Genomic DNA, 15970 nt, shown 5'->3' on the forward strand with positions numbered 1-15970 from the left:
AAGCACTGAAGCCTGCGTCATGAAAAAAAGCAACACTGAAGGGGCAGTAGATTTTAAACGGCATGTGGGAGGGAGAATTTTTTTTTTAAACATGTAGATCTGCAGATTAAAAATGATTTTTTTTATTTTTTTTATTTTTTGTAAATGTTGGAAACAGTGTAAAACAGCAAGAAATATTGATGGTGCAAGTAATGCCGAAGCCCAGGTCCTACGTCTACCCTGCTGTGCATGGCAACTATAGTATGTGGATGTTGTATATCCACACAAAAAAACGTTAGGGTATAGTATGGTTTATTCTATGGCTCATAACGTCTTAATGTATCACTGAAGAACCTCAGGCATTCTATTAACAAGCATTGGCATAGCCAATAGGTCTCGCCTTTGAGACCTTATAAGTGTTTAGCCATGCAACAGTTGCACAACTAAATACTTATAAGGTCCCAAGCGAGACCTCTTGGCTATGCAAAGCACGATCAAACATCAAAGCGGCCGTGCGGCCGCTAAAGTGAAAGTAATTGCGGTAAAAGTGGTGCGTGCGCCCGCGCACATGCACTGTAGCTCTAGGCTGACCTGGTAGCACTTTTTGGAGCCCTCTCAATAAGTCTCGCCAGACAAGCGCATGCGCTGGGTCAGGCGAGACCTAAAAACGATGTTCCTTCCCTTCACGCAAAAAAACACAAGCATTTGCAATGCAATAGGTCTCGCATTTACGCGAGTTTGAGCTATTGGCATTCTAAATGACAATGCCTTATATTTATGTTTTGGTTTTTAAAGCATAAAATGAAAGGCATTGTCATTTACAATGCCAATAGCTTAAACTCATGTAAATGCGAGACCTATTGCATTGCAAATGCTTTTTTTCATTGCTTGGTGACCTGACATGACATGTACTGTACCATCTGTGAGATATTGAATAAAAGACAAGTTAAAAAATATATGTATATATAATGGTGTCCGGTACTCTCCAAAGTATTAACAATGAAGTACGCTTTCTGCTTGCTCTGTCTCATTGGAAAGCCTACAAGTTAACACATACACGGCATTATTACAAAAAAATGCCTACAGAAGTGATACCATCGCGTATTTAGGAGTATGGTTTAAGAAAAAAAAACTGACGCAATCAATGCTAGCGCGACAGTGATTTTATTTTTGTTACTTTAAGCGGGGGTGAATCGGAGGGACTGCAGAGACGTGCACCCAAAGAGAGCATGTTTGAAAAGTAAAAAGGGAGCGCCTGCGCTGCAGGAGCCTGCAATGTAAGTACACTGTCCACCACCACAGCTACTAGGTCCAGGCACCACAGCAAGACAAAAAACTTGACTGGAAACCCAGGAATAACCTGAGGCGAGGAGGAGGTGCTGACCAATGAAACCTGAGTGACGTGGGTGCCACATGGGAGCCGGTCAATGGTAAGTAAAGTGACGTGGAAGCCACGTGGGAGTTAGCCAATGTTAAGTAAAGGTAAGTAATAGGTGGGCTCTAAGCCCCTTTTAAGATATATATATATTTTTTTAAATGCAAGAGAATTTGCAAGCGCTGTGTGGGCGAAACCTAAAAAAGAAAGGCAGCACCTACCCCCCAGCAAGTAACATAGCTCCTACGATGTTAACGCTAAATGTTGCATATTGCCAGGATAGCCCGCTTTAGCTTAAGGGGTGTTAACACCAGGGCACAAGTCCTAAAAAATGAAAATTAATTTTTTATTTATGTGTTTTGGTTGGAGTGTAGTGGATGTGTGTGGAGTGGAACTATGTGGGTTGTATTGGGAATGTTAGTTGTGCAATTGTGTGGAGTGTTATTGTGTAGTGGAATTATGTGGCATAGTGAATAGATAGGGGTGAGAGCTACATAGAATCGATAGAAAGCAAGATAGAAAGGAATATTTAGTTTGCGTAGGAAGTGGTGAATGACTTCGGCATCTATGTGAATGCGTCGTGGAAGTGAAGATAGAATGTCCAAGTATATTTACAAAAGGGGAATTGGTGCAGCTGCCTTGGTGGCCATAGAGGGGTGGCTTAACACCGAGACGGCTCCTGTCTGGGGCACAGACGGTGAAGGGGTGGCTTAACACTACGACGGCTCCTGCCTGGGGACATAGATAGGAAACAGAACAGAGGAACACTGACATTCTTCACAGAAAGGCCTGCATGGTTTAAAATGAACACTGCTGTTTTGATAGAAAGCTGAATAATGTGAAATTATAGCGAGGTAAGGGTCTAAACAAATGACACACCTTGGAGCCCGTCCTGAAAGCATGAAAGGGCCTTTATGCGTCCTTACCCTTGGGAGCTGCCATTGGAAGGCTTTCTATACAGCTAAGGTGCACTTGAAAGCTCGGTGATTCCTATTTTATCAGCAGGATTAGCTTGTTTCCAGCAAATGGACAACATACATCAAATTTAAATGGACCCCTTGGCGAGGGGCACCGACTTGAGTTTAAAAACCACTTGCAAAGAAGACAGAATTCCAATTTAGCGTGAGAGCGGGTTGCAAGGGGACACTGTTGCCGCCATAAAAGACGGAGGAAGAGAGGTGTCAGAGAGTAATGGTGGGTAAATAATTGGAAGCAAAAGAACTGCAGGCACACCCTCCCGACCACAAAGAGGTGCCATGTGAAGTTGGAGCCACAAGATGTTGTTAGCCAAAAACACTGCTATTATTCGGAATGCCCTTCCAACTCTTCCACCAGCATAGCTGCCAAGGTTTCAGATTGCTTATGTGTGACATTTTCAAAGTTTCAATGTACTTGTGAGAAGTTGGCCTGATATGTAGTGCTCACTATTCTAGTGATCACTGTGTATCATTCCAAACAACCCTTATTGATGATTGGTTGTAAGTCAACCTTATAGACCAGCTATCCTAGTAGCGTGGATACAAGCAGTCTTAGGCTAAACTCTAGAGGGCGTGTTAAGCCAGCTGTTCACCATCACATATACCCCTTGAACACCAAGTGAAAGGACACCACACAAGTTGTTATGAAAATAAAGGATATTTATTTATAACAAGACTACCCTGGCTCTTTATGAGTCAGGGAGCTAAGCACAATACAAAACTCTTAGGAAAATACTTCTGGTTGCACAATTTACACAAATGCCCGAGGGCACGAAACCATTACACTGCAAGTGGAAGGGGAGAAGTTAGAAAGTCTAAAGTTACTGATTCCGGAGTGATCCGATCAGTGGGACTAAACGAAAAAGGAACTGAACACTTGTAAAGCGAACCTGCGATGGAGCACCGAAATGCTCGAGTTACCTAGCCCAGAGGCTGCGGCGGTGGAAGGTTCGGCAAGATGTCGGAAGTCCTCGTTGTAGTCTCAGGAGCCTGAAAGAAGAGTTGCTGGCAGGCGACCAGTGTCGATGTTCAGCGAGATCCAAGCCTGGATCGGTGTTGAAGGAAACCTGAAAGCAGAGGGGACTCAGTTCTCAACCGCTAGCCAGCGATCGTGTGGGCACCAGGAGGGTACCGGCTGAAGTCACCTCGACCAGGTGAGTGGATGACGTCGGACTCGGCTGTTCCTCGGACCAGGAGGCGCGGCGGCGACCAGGATGGAGGGCGAGCTGTCCCACGAAGGTATCTGCTGTCGATGATGCTGGGCCCAGGAATGGGGGAGCGGATCTTGGCAGTGGCAAACCCACGCGGTGGAGTCAAGATGGCGTCTGGAGTGGACCAGGAGGGTCCGTGGTACTCCTCTGTTGAAGGGGAGCAAGAGCCAGTCTGGAGCAACCAGACTAGTGATGAAACAATCGTGGTGCGTCGTGAAGAGGGCCACAAGCCGGTCGGCAAGTGGTCGAACAACGCGGTGAACAGCAAGGAGCGGAAGGGCCCCCACGCAGATCTCGTGGATGCTGGGGAGGCAGACTTCGGTGCTGGAGCTGCTCAAGGTTAGGGCTTCTCAAACCCTAGGTGCACTCACTCGAGGGTCCCTCGGTGGCGTGCTAGATAAGCGTCGTGCAGGTTCTGAAGATGACCGGTCCCGCAAGTCTCGTCACACCTACGGCTCTCAGCTGGGCTGATGAGGGAGGTAAAAGGTCAGAGATGGCAGGGAACTCGGGTCTCGTCGAGCTGGGCAGTCTTGATCCGTAGAAGAGACTTACAGCAAACCGCAAGCGCTTAGGTGGTGCCTGCTGGTGCAGGGTGGCTACTCCTTAGCCACAAGGGAGAGTCTTCAGAAATAGTCAAGAGTTCCTTTCGTGGAAAGTAGTTCAAGATTCAGAATTATCCAATTTGGGAAGGGGACTCGCTCCTACCTTTATTCTAAGAAAAGGGGCTGGCCCGTGACTAGGTTCTACCTATGGGTGGAGCCAGGAGGGGGGTGGTTACACCCCTCTCCTTTGTCCGGCTTCGCCCCAGCTCAGGGGCTGGTGTGCCCCCGAAACTGGTTTGAGCCGGGCTATGCACAGTGAGCACCGGGGTGCCACTGGCAATCACCTTCCTTTCAGCCCTGCCTACCTGGGATACACAAACCCTGTCTGGGATGGTGCTAACACCGCCCTCGACAGGAAACCCTTTGTCCAAGCTCCCCTCGCTGGAAGGTCTCCCAGCAGCAGGAGGTCAGACTTGTGTCTGGTGGCAGCATCCATTTTGTGATGCTGAGGCTTGAGTCAACTTTAACCGGGGTTCAAGGTTACTTCCATGTCGTGCCCCTCTAAAAGGGGGGAATGCTAACCCCGTCGCCAGAACTGGCGAGGGGTTCGTATTCCAATTCGTATGACACCTTACTCGACATGTGTAGGTGATGCGATGCCAAAGTTAGCAAATAACCGCAAGGATTATAATGCACTTAAAAGATGTTGGCCCGCGTCACCATGGAACGGCTATTAGGACTTGGTTCCGCAAGCCGTCGACGGGCTCAGCTCGCGCCAGAGCACCGTCCCACATGTTTCCCTGCACTCTGCCTTCAGGATTGATAAGGCCTGCCATAGGAGTGACTGATAGGAATCCATGTGTCCATTTTAGGGTTAGGGGTAGGAATACTACACCTACAGCAACGGGTGATTACACCACTTTGCCCCAGCTGTCGTGCAGCCAGTTGTGTCAGATTTGGGCGGCCATCCAGGGGTGGCATAATACATGCTGCAGCCCCTGGTAGGCCCTGGGTACACCGATGCCCTGGATACCTGTGGTATGCTGAGACAGGGACTGACAAGGCGGCCCAGTTCCAATTGGTGGATGCACCTAATGTACATGTGTGTTAATTTCGAGAGAGAACAGCTAGGCTGTGGGTCTGATTGGCAGGCCCACAGCCAGGGAAAGTCGTAAACCAATGAAGCAAAAGCAAAAAATCTGGGTGATCATAGGATTGCAGACCCTACTCTCCTACATGACCCCCCCCCCCCCCAAACTTTGGGACAATAAGCTAACCTTGACCAGGTGAGTCTTCTTGCTCTAAGTGGAAATACCTGGAGAGCCCATCTGCATTGCCATGATCAGTGCCAGGTCTATGCTCCACTGTGAAGTCCATCCCCTGTAGGGAAATGGACCACCTAAGTAGTTTGGGGTGTTCACCCTTCATTTGATTTAGCCACAAGAGGGGCTTATGGTCGGTCTGAATCTTGAAGTGAGTGCCAAACAAGTATGGCCTCAGCTTCTTCAGGGCCCAAACCACAGCAAAGGCCTCCCTCTCGATAACTGACCAATTCTTCTCTCTGGGGGTCAGCCTCCTGCTAATAAAAGCTATGGGCTGGTCATGACCATCAAAATTCAGTTGAGATAGAACAGCTCCCACACCCAGCTCCGAAGCGTCTGTTTGGACAATGAATGGTCTGGAGTAGTCTGGACTCTTTAGGATAGGCGCTGTGCACATGGCCTGCTTTAGGTCATCGAATGCCTTCTGACAGCTTGCTGTCCACTGAACTTTTTTTGGCATCTTTTTACTTGTCAGGTCGTTTAGCGGGGTCACAATGGATCCATAATTTCTGACAAATTTCCGGTAATAACCAGTCAGGCCCAAGAAAGCTCGAACCTGAGTCTGGGTGGTTGGAGGAGCCCAGTCCTGGATGGCCTGTATTTTGCTCTCCAATGGCTGAACCTGGCCTCCACCTACAAGGTGGCCCAGGTATACAACCTGTGTCTGCCCTATCTGGCACTTAGTGGCCTTGATAGTGAGGCCTGCCTTTTGCAGGGCCTCTAACACTTTCCTCAGGTGGACCAGGTGATCCTCCCAGGTGGAGCTAAAGACAGCGATATCGTCCAGATACGCCGCACAGAAGTCGTCCAACCCAGTGAGAACTCGATTCACCAGCCTTTGGAAGGTGGCAGGTGCATTTTTCAAACCAAAGGGCATTACCACGAACTGATAATGCCCACCCGGGGTAGAAAATGCTGTTTTGGGCTTGGCCTCCTCAGCTAACCTGATTTGCCAATACCCAGCTGTCAGGTCAAACGTACTTAAGTAGCTGGCCGAAGCCAACCGGTCGATAAGTTCGTCTGCTCTTGGTATTGGGTGGGCGTCAGTCTTAGTGACTGCATTGAGACCTCTGTAGTCCACGCAAAACCTCATCTCTTTCTTACCGCCCTGGGTGTGAGGTTTCGGCACGAGAACTACGGGACTAGCCCAGGGGCTGTCCGAGGGTTCAATGACTCCCAGCTCCAACATTTTCTGCACCTCCGTCTTGATGCAGTCTCTGACATGATCAGGTTGCCGATAGATTTTACTCTTTACGGGCAGACTGTCCCCAGTGTCGACCTCATGGGTACACCAATTGGTCTGACTGGGCGTCAGAGAGAACATATGTCGAAAGGATTGAAGAACCTGTTTACAATCCTTTTGTTGATGTCCAGAGAGGCTGCCACAAAAGACAACACCATCTACTGACCCATCGTCAGGGTTCTGAGAGAGCAGGTCCGGGAGAGGATCACTCTCCTCCTCCTGTCCCTCATCTGTGGCCATGAGCAAGCCCATGCCCTCCCTGTCGACATATGCCTTGAGCCTGTTTACATGGAGCACCCTGTGGGGGCTCCGGGGAGTTCCCAGGTCTACCAAGTAGGTGACCTCTCCCTTTTGCTCAATGATCGTGTGGGGCCCAGACCATTTGTCTTTGAGTGCTGCTGGGGCCACTGGCTCCAGCACCCACACCTTCTGTCCAGGCTGGTACACAGTCAGGACAGCCTTTTGGTCGTGCCAAGCTTTCTGTAATTCTTGGCTCGCCTCAAGGTTTTTAGACGCCTTTTCCATGTACTCCGCCATCCGCGAGCGGAGACCGAGTACATAGTCCACAATGTTCGATGCCGGCTTTCTGAGAGGTCTCTCCCAACCTTCCTTTACCAAACAAAGGGGTCCCCTTACAGGATGTCCGAACAGAAGCTCAAAAGGGCTGTAGCCAACCCCCTTCTGCGGGACCTCTCTGTAGGCGAACAAGAGGCAGGGTATCAGGACATCCCATCTCCGCCGAAGCTTTTCAGGTAGTCCGTGAATCATCCCTTTTAGGGTCCTGTTGAATCTCTCAACAAGCCCATTGCATTGTGGGTGATAGGGTGTGGTGAACTTGTAGTTGACACCACACTCCTTCCACATTGCAGTCAGATATCCCGACATGAAGTTTGCACCTCCGTCTGAGACGACCTCCTTAGGGAAGCCCACTCTGGAGAACACTCCAAGTAGGGCCCGTGCCACCACAGGTGCTGTAGTGGTCCTAAGTGGAATAGCTTCAGGATACCTAGTGGCGTGGTCCACCACCACCAGTATAAACTTGTGCCCTGATGCTGTCTGGGGTTCCATTGGTCCGACAATGTCGATCCCCACTCGTTCAAAGGGTACCCCCACCACCGGTAGTGGTATGAGGGGGGCCTTTGTCGTGCCACCTGACTTACCACTGGCTTGGCAAGTGACACAGGAGCGGCAAAACTCCTTCGTATCTTCGGACATGTGGGGCCAGTGAAAGTGTGGAACAATTCTGTCCCAAGTCTTATTCTGGCCTAAGTGACCTGCAAGGGGAATCTCGTGGGCCAAGGTAAGAAGGAAACCTCTCAGAGACAAGGGGATGACCAGCCTCCTGGCCGCGCCAGGTTTGGGGTCTCTTGCCTCGGAGTACAGGAGTCCATCGTCCCAGTACACTTTGTGGGTACCTGTGGCGTTCCCTGCAGCCTCAGCAGCAGCCTGCTGTCTGAGGGGTTCAAGTGAGGGGCAGTCTAACTGCGCCTTCCCCAGGTCTTCCCTGGAGGGTCCCCCTGAGCCCAGAAACTCAACCTGACCAGGTTCAAGCTCTTGCGGCTCAGTTTCCCTCAGTTCTTTAAGGTCAGCCTCCTCAGAGACTTGATCCACGACCTGGGGCAAGGGGGAAGGCGAAGCCTTACCCTTACTGCTCCTTTTCTTGGAAGGTGTCTGGTCCGTTCTTCCAGGATCCAGCACCTGTTCAGTGGGGCATCTTTTGGCCTGTGACCTGGTCACAGCAAGGACATGTGCTGGCAAGCCTAACATTTCCATGTGAGTCCTCTGCTCCACTTCTGACCATTGTGACGTTTCCAAATCATTGCCCAACAGACATTCTACGGGGAGGTCTGAACTAACCACAACCTTTTTCGGGCCACTTACCCCTCCCCAGGAGAAATCAACAACTGCCATACTGTGATTGGTAGTGACGTTGCTGGCATTGGTCACTAGGTAATCGGTACCTAGCATGATCTGTCCAGGGTCCACAAAGTTAGGCGTCACCATGGTGACACTGGCACAAGTGTCCCTATAGGCCTGAGCCACTTTTCCATTGATCAAAGGTGTCTGTCTGTATTTGCCCAAAGTATTGGGACTGGCATCAGGGGACATATCCATATCCCCTGTACAGACAAGGACGGCCTGAGTGAGCGTGCTGACTAAGTCGTCACTCCCCTCGGTTCCCAAGGTTAACCCAACTAATGCCTTGGGAGGCGCACTACCACTGCTGACTGTACTAGGGGGTGCAGGTGCCTTAGGGGCTGCAGTGGCAGGAGTTTGCCCTCCTTTCTTGGTGCACTCACTAAACCAGTGAGTCTTACTTTTACAGTATTGGCACCACCTTTTTGACTGGCCTTCTTGAGTCTTCTTCTTCTGTGAAGCCTGACCCCCACCCTCTTTGGTTTGTTGGGGACCTGTCGAAGACTTCTGGTCATTTTGTTCGTTCTTGTTACTACCCTTCTGGTCTGCTTTCTTCTGACCACCCTGGTTCTGGTTCTGGTTCTGCTTGACCCTTGTTCTGACCCATCTGTCTGCCTTCTTTCCCAATTCTTGGGGAGAGGTCAGATCCGAGTCGACAAGGTGCTGATGCAACAATTGGTTCTGACAGTTGTTTAAAATCTGTTCTCGCATGATAAGATTGTACAATCCTGTGTAATCAGTAACCTTGCTACCCAGCAACCAGCCTTCCAAAGCCTTAGTGGCACAATCGACAAAGTCAGTCCAATCCTGAGACTGAATTTTCTGGGTGTCCCGGAACAGCACCCGGTACTGTTCCGTTGTTAAGCCGAACCCATCAATCGGTGTGTTCTTCAGGACTTGGTAGTTGTTAGCATCCTCAGCTCTAGTAGTGAGGAGCTTGTCCCTTCCTTTACCTTCGAAGGAAAGCCACAGTATAGCTGCCCACTGACTTGGGGGGACGCACTGGACAGTGCAGGCCCTCTCCAAGGCAGTTATCCACTTGTGGATGTCGTCCCCTTGTTTAAAGGGGGGCACTATTTTACTCAGGTGTCTAGTGTCTATACCCCTGTCTTTCTCTCTATCGAGAATGCTGCCACCAGTGGGATCTAACCCACTTAATTTCTGCTCTCGGGCCAGGGCAAGTCTTTCTTTGGCGAGGGCAAGTTCTTCCCGCTCGATCCTCAGATTGACTTCCCTCATCTTCGCTTCATGCTCCCTTCTCTGAGGGGACGTCATTCCTCTCTGAGAAGATGCCTGAGAGACATGTGTATGAACCGATCTGCCAGAGCCTCTGGAGAGAGACCTAGCTCGTCCGTTCCCAAGGTTAGGCCTGCTTGAGCGTGGGCCCGGGGCTCCCCCAGTTCCACTCTCATGCCTGCTTAAGTTGGTCCTTGTAAGCCTGCCGACTACCACTGGACCTTTGTCTGCCTCGTCTCCTGATAACTCCTCCTCGTCGTCCTCCTCTGTGTGGAGGTCGAGGTCTGGGTCACCGAGGGTTCCCTCTAAGGGAGGCATGTTCCCATCAGCATTGGGGGGACCTGTGTTAGAGGACCTCCTGGCATCGTACGTCTCTAAGAGACCTATCAGAAATGCGATGGTAGGGTTAGAACCCTGGTTTAGCTTCCTGGAGGCACACAGTTGTCTCATCTCCTTGAAGCTAAGAGCTGCATATCGTGACATGACCTGTGGCGGGTCACTGACCACTAAGGGAGTCTGCGAAGACTCTCCGTGGACCGACATGCTTTTCTAGTGAGGTGTAAGTGATGCACCTACCTACACTATGTGTTTACCTACTGATCCCTTGCTAAGAGTTGTAGTCAGGGTGTGCTAAGCCCTGTTACACTACAACAGCCTGTTCAGTAGAACTCGGAGTATTCTAAGTTAAGTTATATGTACCTGGGTACTTATGTGATCTTTCACTGCGATATTCTTAGGATACGTGTGTGGTAAAACAACAGCAAGCTCAAATCCCAACCGCTGCTCACCAATGTGAGAAGTTGGCCTGATATGTAGTGCTCACTATTCTAGTGATCACTGTGTATCATTCCAAACAACCCTTATTGATGATTGGTTGTAAGTCAACCTTAAAGACCAGCTATCCTAGTAGCGTGGATACGAGCAGTCTTAGGCTAAACTCTAGAGGGCGTGTTAAGCCAGCTGTTCACCATCACATATACCCCTTGAACACCAAGTGAAAGGACACCACACAAGTTGTTATGAAAATAAAGGATATTTATTTATAACAAGACTACCCTGGCTCTTTATGAGTCAGGGAGCTAAGCACAATACAAAACTCTTAGGAAAATACTTCTGGTTGCACAATTTACACAAATGCCCGAGGGCACGAAACCATTACACTGCAAGTGGAAGGGGAGAAGTTAGAAAGTCTAAAGTTACTGATTCCGGAGTGATCCGATCAGTGGGACTAAACGAAAAAGGAACTGGACACTTGTAAAGCGAACCTGCGATGGAGCACCGAAATGCTCGAGTTACCTAGCCCAGAGGCTGCGGCGGTGGAAGGTTCGGCAAGATGTCGGAAGTCCTCGTTGTAGTCTCAGGAGCCTGAAAGAAGAGTTGCTGGCAGGCGACCAGTGTCGATGTTCAGCGAGATCCAAGCCTGGATCGGTGTTGAAGGAAACCTGAAAGCAGAGGGGACTCAGTTCTCAACCGCTAGCCAGCGATCGTGTGGGCACCAGGAGGGTACCGGCTGAAGTCACCTCGACCAGGTGAGTGGATGACGTCGGACTCGGCTGTTCCTCGGACCAGGAGGCGCGGTGGCGACCAGGATGGAGGGCGAGCTGTCCCACGAAGGTATCTGCTGTCGATGATGCTGGGCCCAGGAATGGGGCAGCGGATCTTGGCAGTGGCAAACCCACGCGGTGGAGTCAAGATGGCGTCTGGAGTGGACCAGGAGGGTCCGTGGTACTCCTCTGTTGAAGGGGAGCAAGAGCCAGTCTGGAGCAACCAGACTAGTGATGAAACAATCGTGGTGCGTCGTGAAGAGGGCCACAAGCCGGTCGGCAAGTGGTCGAACAACGCGGTGAACAGCAAGGAGCGGAAGGGCCCCCACGCAGATCTCGTGGATGCTGGGGAGGCAGACTTCGGTGCTGGAGCTGCTCAAGGTTAGGGCTTCTCAAACCCTAGGTGCACTCACTCGAGGGTCCCTCGGTGGCGTGCTAGATAAGCGTCGTGCAGGTTCTGAAGATGACCGGTCCCGCAAGTCTCGTCACACCTACGGCTCTCAGCTGGGCTGATGAGGGAGGTAAAAGGTCAGAGATGGCAGGGAACTCGGGTCTCGTCGAGCTGGGCAGTCTTGATCCGTAGGAGAGACTTACAGCAAACCGCAAGCGCTTAGGTGGTGCCTGCTGGTGCAGGGTGGCTACTCCTTAGCCACAAGGGAGAGTCTTCAGAAATAGTCAAGAGTTCCTTTCGTGGAAAGTAGTTCAAGATTCAGAATTATCCAATTTGGGAAGGGGACTCGCTCCTACCTTTATTCTAAGAAAAGGGGCTGGCCCGTGACTAGGTTCTACCTATGGGTGGAGCCAGGAGGGGGGTGGTTACACCCCTCTCCTTTGTCCGGCTTCGCCCCAGCTCAGGGGCTGGTGTGCCCCCGAAACTGGTTTGAGCCGGGCTATGCACAGTGAGCACCGGGGTGCCACTGGCAATCACCTTCCTTTCAGCCCTGCCTACCTGGGATACACAAACCCTGTCTGGGATGGTGCTAACACCGCCCTCGACAGGAAACCCTTTGTCCAAGCTCCCCTCGCTGGAAGGTCTCCCAGCAGCAGGAGGTCAGACTTGTGTCTGGTGGCAGCATCCATTTTGTGATGCTGAGGCTTGAGTCCACTTTAACCGGGGTTCAAGGTTACTTCCATGTCGTGCCCCTCTAAAAGGGGGGAATGCTAACCCCGTCGCCAGAACTGGCGAGGGGTTCGTATTCCAATTCGTATGACACCTTACTCGACATGTGTAGGTGATGCGATGCCAAAGTTAGCAAATAACCGCAAGGATTATAATGCACTTAAAAGTAGTTGGCCCGCGTCACCATGGAACGGCTATTAGGACTTGGTTCCGCAAGCCGTCGACGGGCTCAGCTCGCGCCAGAGCACCGTCCCACATGTTTCCCTGCACTCTGCCTTCAGGATTGATAAGGCCTGCCATAGGAGTGACTGATAGGAATCCATGTGTCCATTTTAGGGTTAGGTGTAGGAATACTACACCTACAGCAACGGGTGATTACACCACTTTGCCCCAGCTGTCGTGCAGCCAGTTGTGTCAGATTTGGGCGGCCATCCAGGGGTGGCATAATACATGCTGCAGCCCCTGGTAGGCCCTGGGTACACCGATGCCCTGGATACCTGTGGTATGCTGAGACAGGGACTGACAAGGCGGCCCAGTTCCAATTGGTGGATGCACCTAATGTACATGTGTGTTAATTTCGAGAGAGAACAGCTAGGCTGTGGGTCTGATTGGCAGGCCCACAGCCAGGGAAAGTCGTAAACCAATGAAGCAAAAGCAAAAAATCTGGGTGATCATAGGATTGCAGACCCTACTCTCCTACAGTACTTATTAGTGAAACTCAATGACTATGAGTGACACTTTCTCGTGACTAAAATCATGTAACGAGGTCCATGGAAACAGACAAATATCAGAAATCACACTCACTTGAGCAACGAGAAACTCTACAGAACTCTGCAGCAGGTGCATTTAAACCTATTATTTCTACATAATCAGCACCCTCCACCTTAACCTCTGCGCCAGGTGCAGCTGACCCACAAGATGTCACAAAAGCAGTGACCCACTGAGCTATGCACATAAAATACAGTTCTGTAAATTCTGGTGGACTTTCTTTGCAGCAGGCATATTAAGCCTCTGTGCAATTTTATGGTGAGAGTCAAAACTGCAGTAGACATAACTCTGACCTCTTTTCAGCAGGAACATAATCTGGCTTCTGGGTTAAATCTACACTATATAAAACAGATAACTAAATACATAAATAAATAAAGCACGAAATATTATCCAGGGAATTGCTTTGTCATAGCACAACAATAATATTCTTAATGGGTGTATGTATATGGGCGAATCACAGAGCAGAAAAACATTTGCAGTGTTAGCAGTTAAATTAATGCTTTTTGACTTTGGAAAATCAAAACTAATTTCCTCATGATGGTACAGCATGTCCTGATTACAAGGCCGGCATAACTGAAAAGCTTAATAGTGAGGCCTGCCATAGTTTCCCCGCGATGACAGACTGGCTCCCATTAACAGCGTCCTAAGAAATACATGCAGACGGCACTGATTTGTTACCTATAGCTCAGAAAACACTATGGAAAATATGTTTTTATTGAAATATTCTGCCCTGCACAATACTTGAAAAATTGTTATTTGTAGTTCCTACAAATATATTCCTGATTAATTGTCTTGTGTTATAGTTTTTTAAGCCCACTTGGGTGGTAATGTTTACTTAAAATGTAAACATTCTCTGTGGACGCATATAGAAGGAATGTCTGACCTGGAAGAAGAGGCAGTCTCACACTAAAGGCAAGCAGATTGATCCCCGAGTTAGGGGTGAGCGTATCTCCTGGGGAAATGCTAATTAAGAACAGACAAAAAAGAATATTTTTTAGAATTTGAGACTCACGTTGGCGTGACAACTGCTGGACACAAGTCGGGCTCTCACTGCCTGGGCATCGCACCGCAGCAGCACAAGTTGCGGTCCGGACTAGGAGAGGAGCAGTGGTAGATTATCGACCCCCGGCTCCCTCCTGGCGTGTACCACGGGGCTTGCAGCGAGCGGGGCGCAACTGCAATTAATTCCTGAGTGCCCGGAAGCAAATTTAAATGAAATCATTCTACTACAGAGTGTGGCGACCGGACACAGCTTCTACCCAACAGTGTATCCACTCCACCGGGACCTGTGAGAGCCTCAGAGAAAGAGGAGTCGCCAGCGGTTCTCATCGAAAGCACTAAAGGAAAGAAGTTAATGACTGCGGGTGACCAGCACGAGTTTCAAGATGCACGTCGTGTAAAACAAAAGCAAGTAGCGGCCGCCACACTTAAAGACTAATGCACGGCGTGCGGCGGTATAGCAAAACGGCTGCACATATATTACGTGACCACATAAAGAAGGACTATATGGAGCCCGCAAGATGCGCGTTGTGTAAACCTAAATATAATAGCGGCCGCTATATTTAAAGAATAAATCAGCATGCGGTGGTACAGCAATTAGAACAAGAAGGGCTGGGCGAGAAGGGAGGGGGGAATGCCAGCAACAGAGGAGCCCGCGAAAGTGAAAGTGATCGTGATTACGATCGCTACGGGGGAAAGACACATGGCGCTGCGCGCGTGCACGTTCACGTGCACTGTAGCTTTAGGCCACGGCAGCACTTTGAAAAGCCCAGATATAAAATGTCTCTTCGAGCCTTTGGCTCACGAGACCTAAAAAATACTCTAAAGAGTAGTTATGAATCCCTGAAATAGCCCAGTTCAGTTTACCTACACAAACCATCGCTCGCACCCCTGCCATAAACACCCTAACTAGCACACTAAATGCGATCCTTATGACCTGACAATATTTATACAAACTTCATTAAATAGCAACACATAATGAACAAATAAATGATTTTATATGCATAGTGATATCATCCATAACGTCTAAGCCGAAATGTAATGTCGCCAGTCATGCCATTGATTGTGATGCTATCTGTCGCATTATGTGAGGTCACGAGCAGTGCAATTGATTGGCACTCTGTGTTTATTATGTAAGTTGCTTGTGTTATTGTGTCCAGCTGAAGTTTTTAAGCCCCCCCCCCCTCCCCCCCCCCCCCCCCCCCCCAAGCCTCCATTTTAGGCCAGACCCTGCTGGGCATGGCCTTTGGGCGTACACCAAAAGGTGAGCTAACAATTACTTCATTAGTGGAGGAACAATCAACTAAACTAGTCCGTGGACAAAATTTTTATTCCTCAAAGGATGTTAGAAGAAACTGTGAGGCATAAAAAAGCAGCAGAGTATTACCCTTATTGTTCTTGAGATGGCTATATTCTGTCAGTGGAGTTTGCGACCAATGGGCTTGTGTTTATGGACCCAAACTCTGATGAGATCATATGTTGGCTATTAGCATTCACAACCCCAACCTGGGATTGCAGACCCTATTTAAAATTCAGCTTTTTAAAAAATGTTAAACATTTGGCAGCGGTCTTTACCCCCACCTTCCTCCTTGCTCTGGATGCCTCATCTGCTCCCTTGTATATCTGTATCTTTTAATGACCGCCACAGCAGAAATGTTCCTATTGTGGCAAGCCAATCAGAGTTCAAGTTTGCAAGCCCAAGTTTGGGGTCTTAGACCCCCCATCGTACGACAGGAG

General features: G+C 49.6%; 1 protein-coding gene across 3 annotated transcripts in view; it reads left to right on the top strand.

The window, feature by feature from the left end:
* KAT14 (lysine acetyltransferase 14) overlaps positions 1–15970 on the top strand; it is a 532637-nt gene that overhangs the window by 135678 nt on the left and 380989 nt on the right. The gene's annotated exons all lie outside the window — the stretch shown is intronic.

This window comes from Triturus cristatus, chromosome 6 (assembly GCF_964204655.1).
Source record: "Triturus cristatus chromosome 6, aTriCri1.1, whole genome shotgun sequence".
NCBI lineage: Eukaryota > Metazoa > Chordata > Amphibia > Caudata > Salamandridae > Triturus > Triturus cristatus.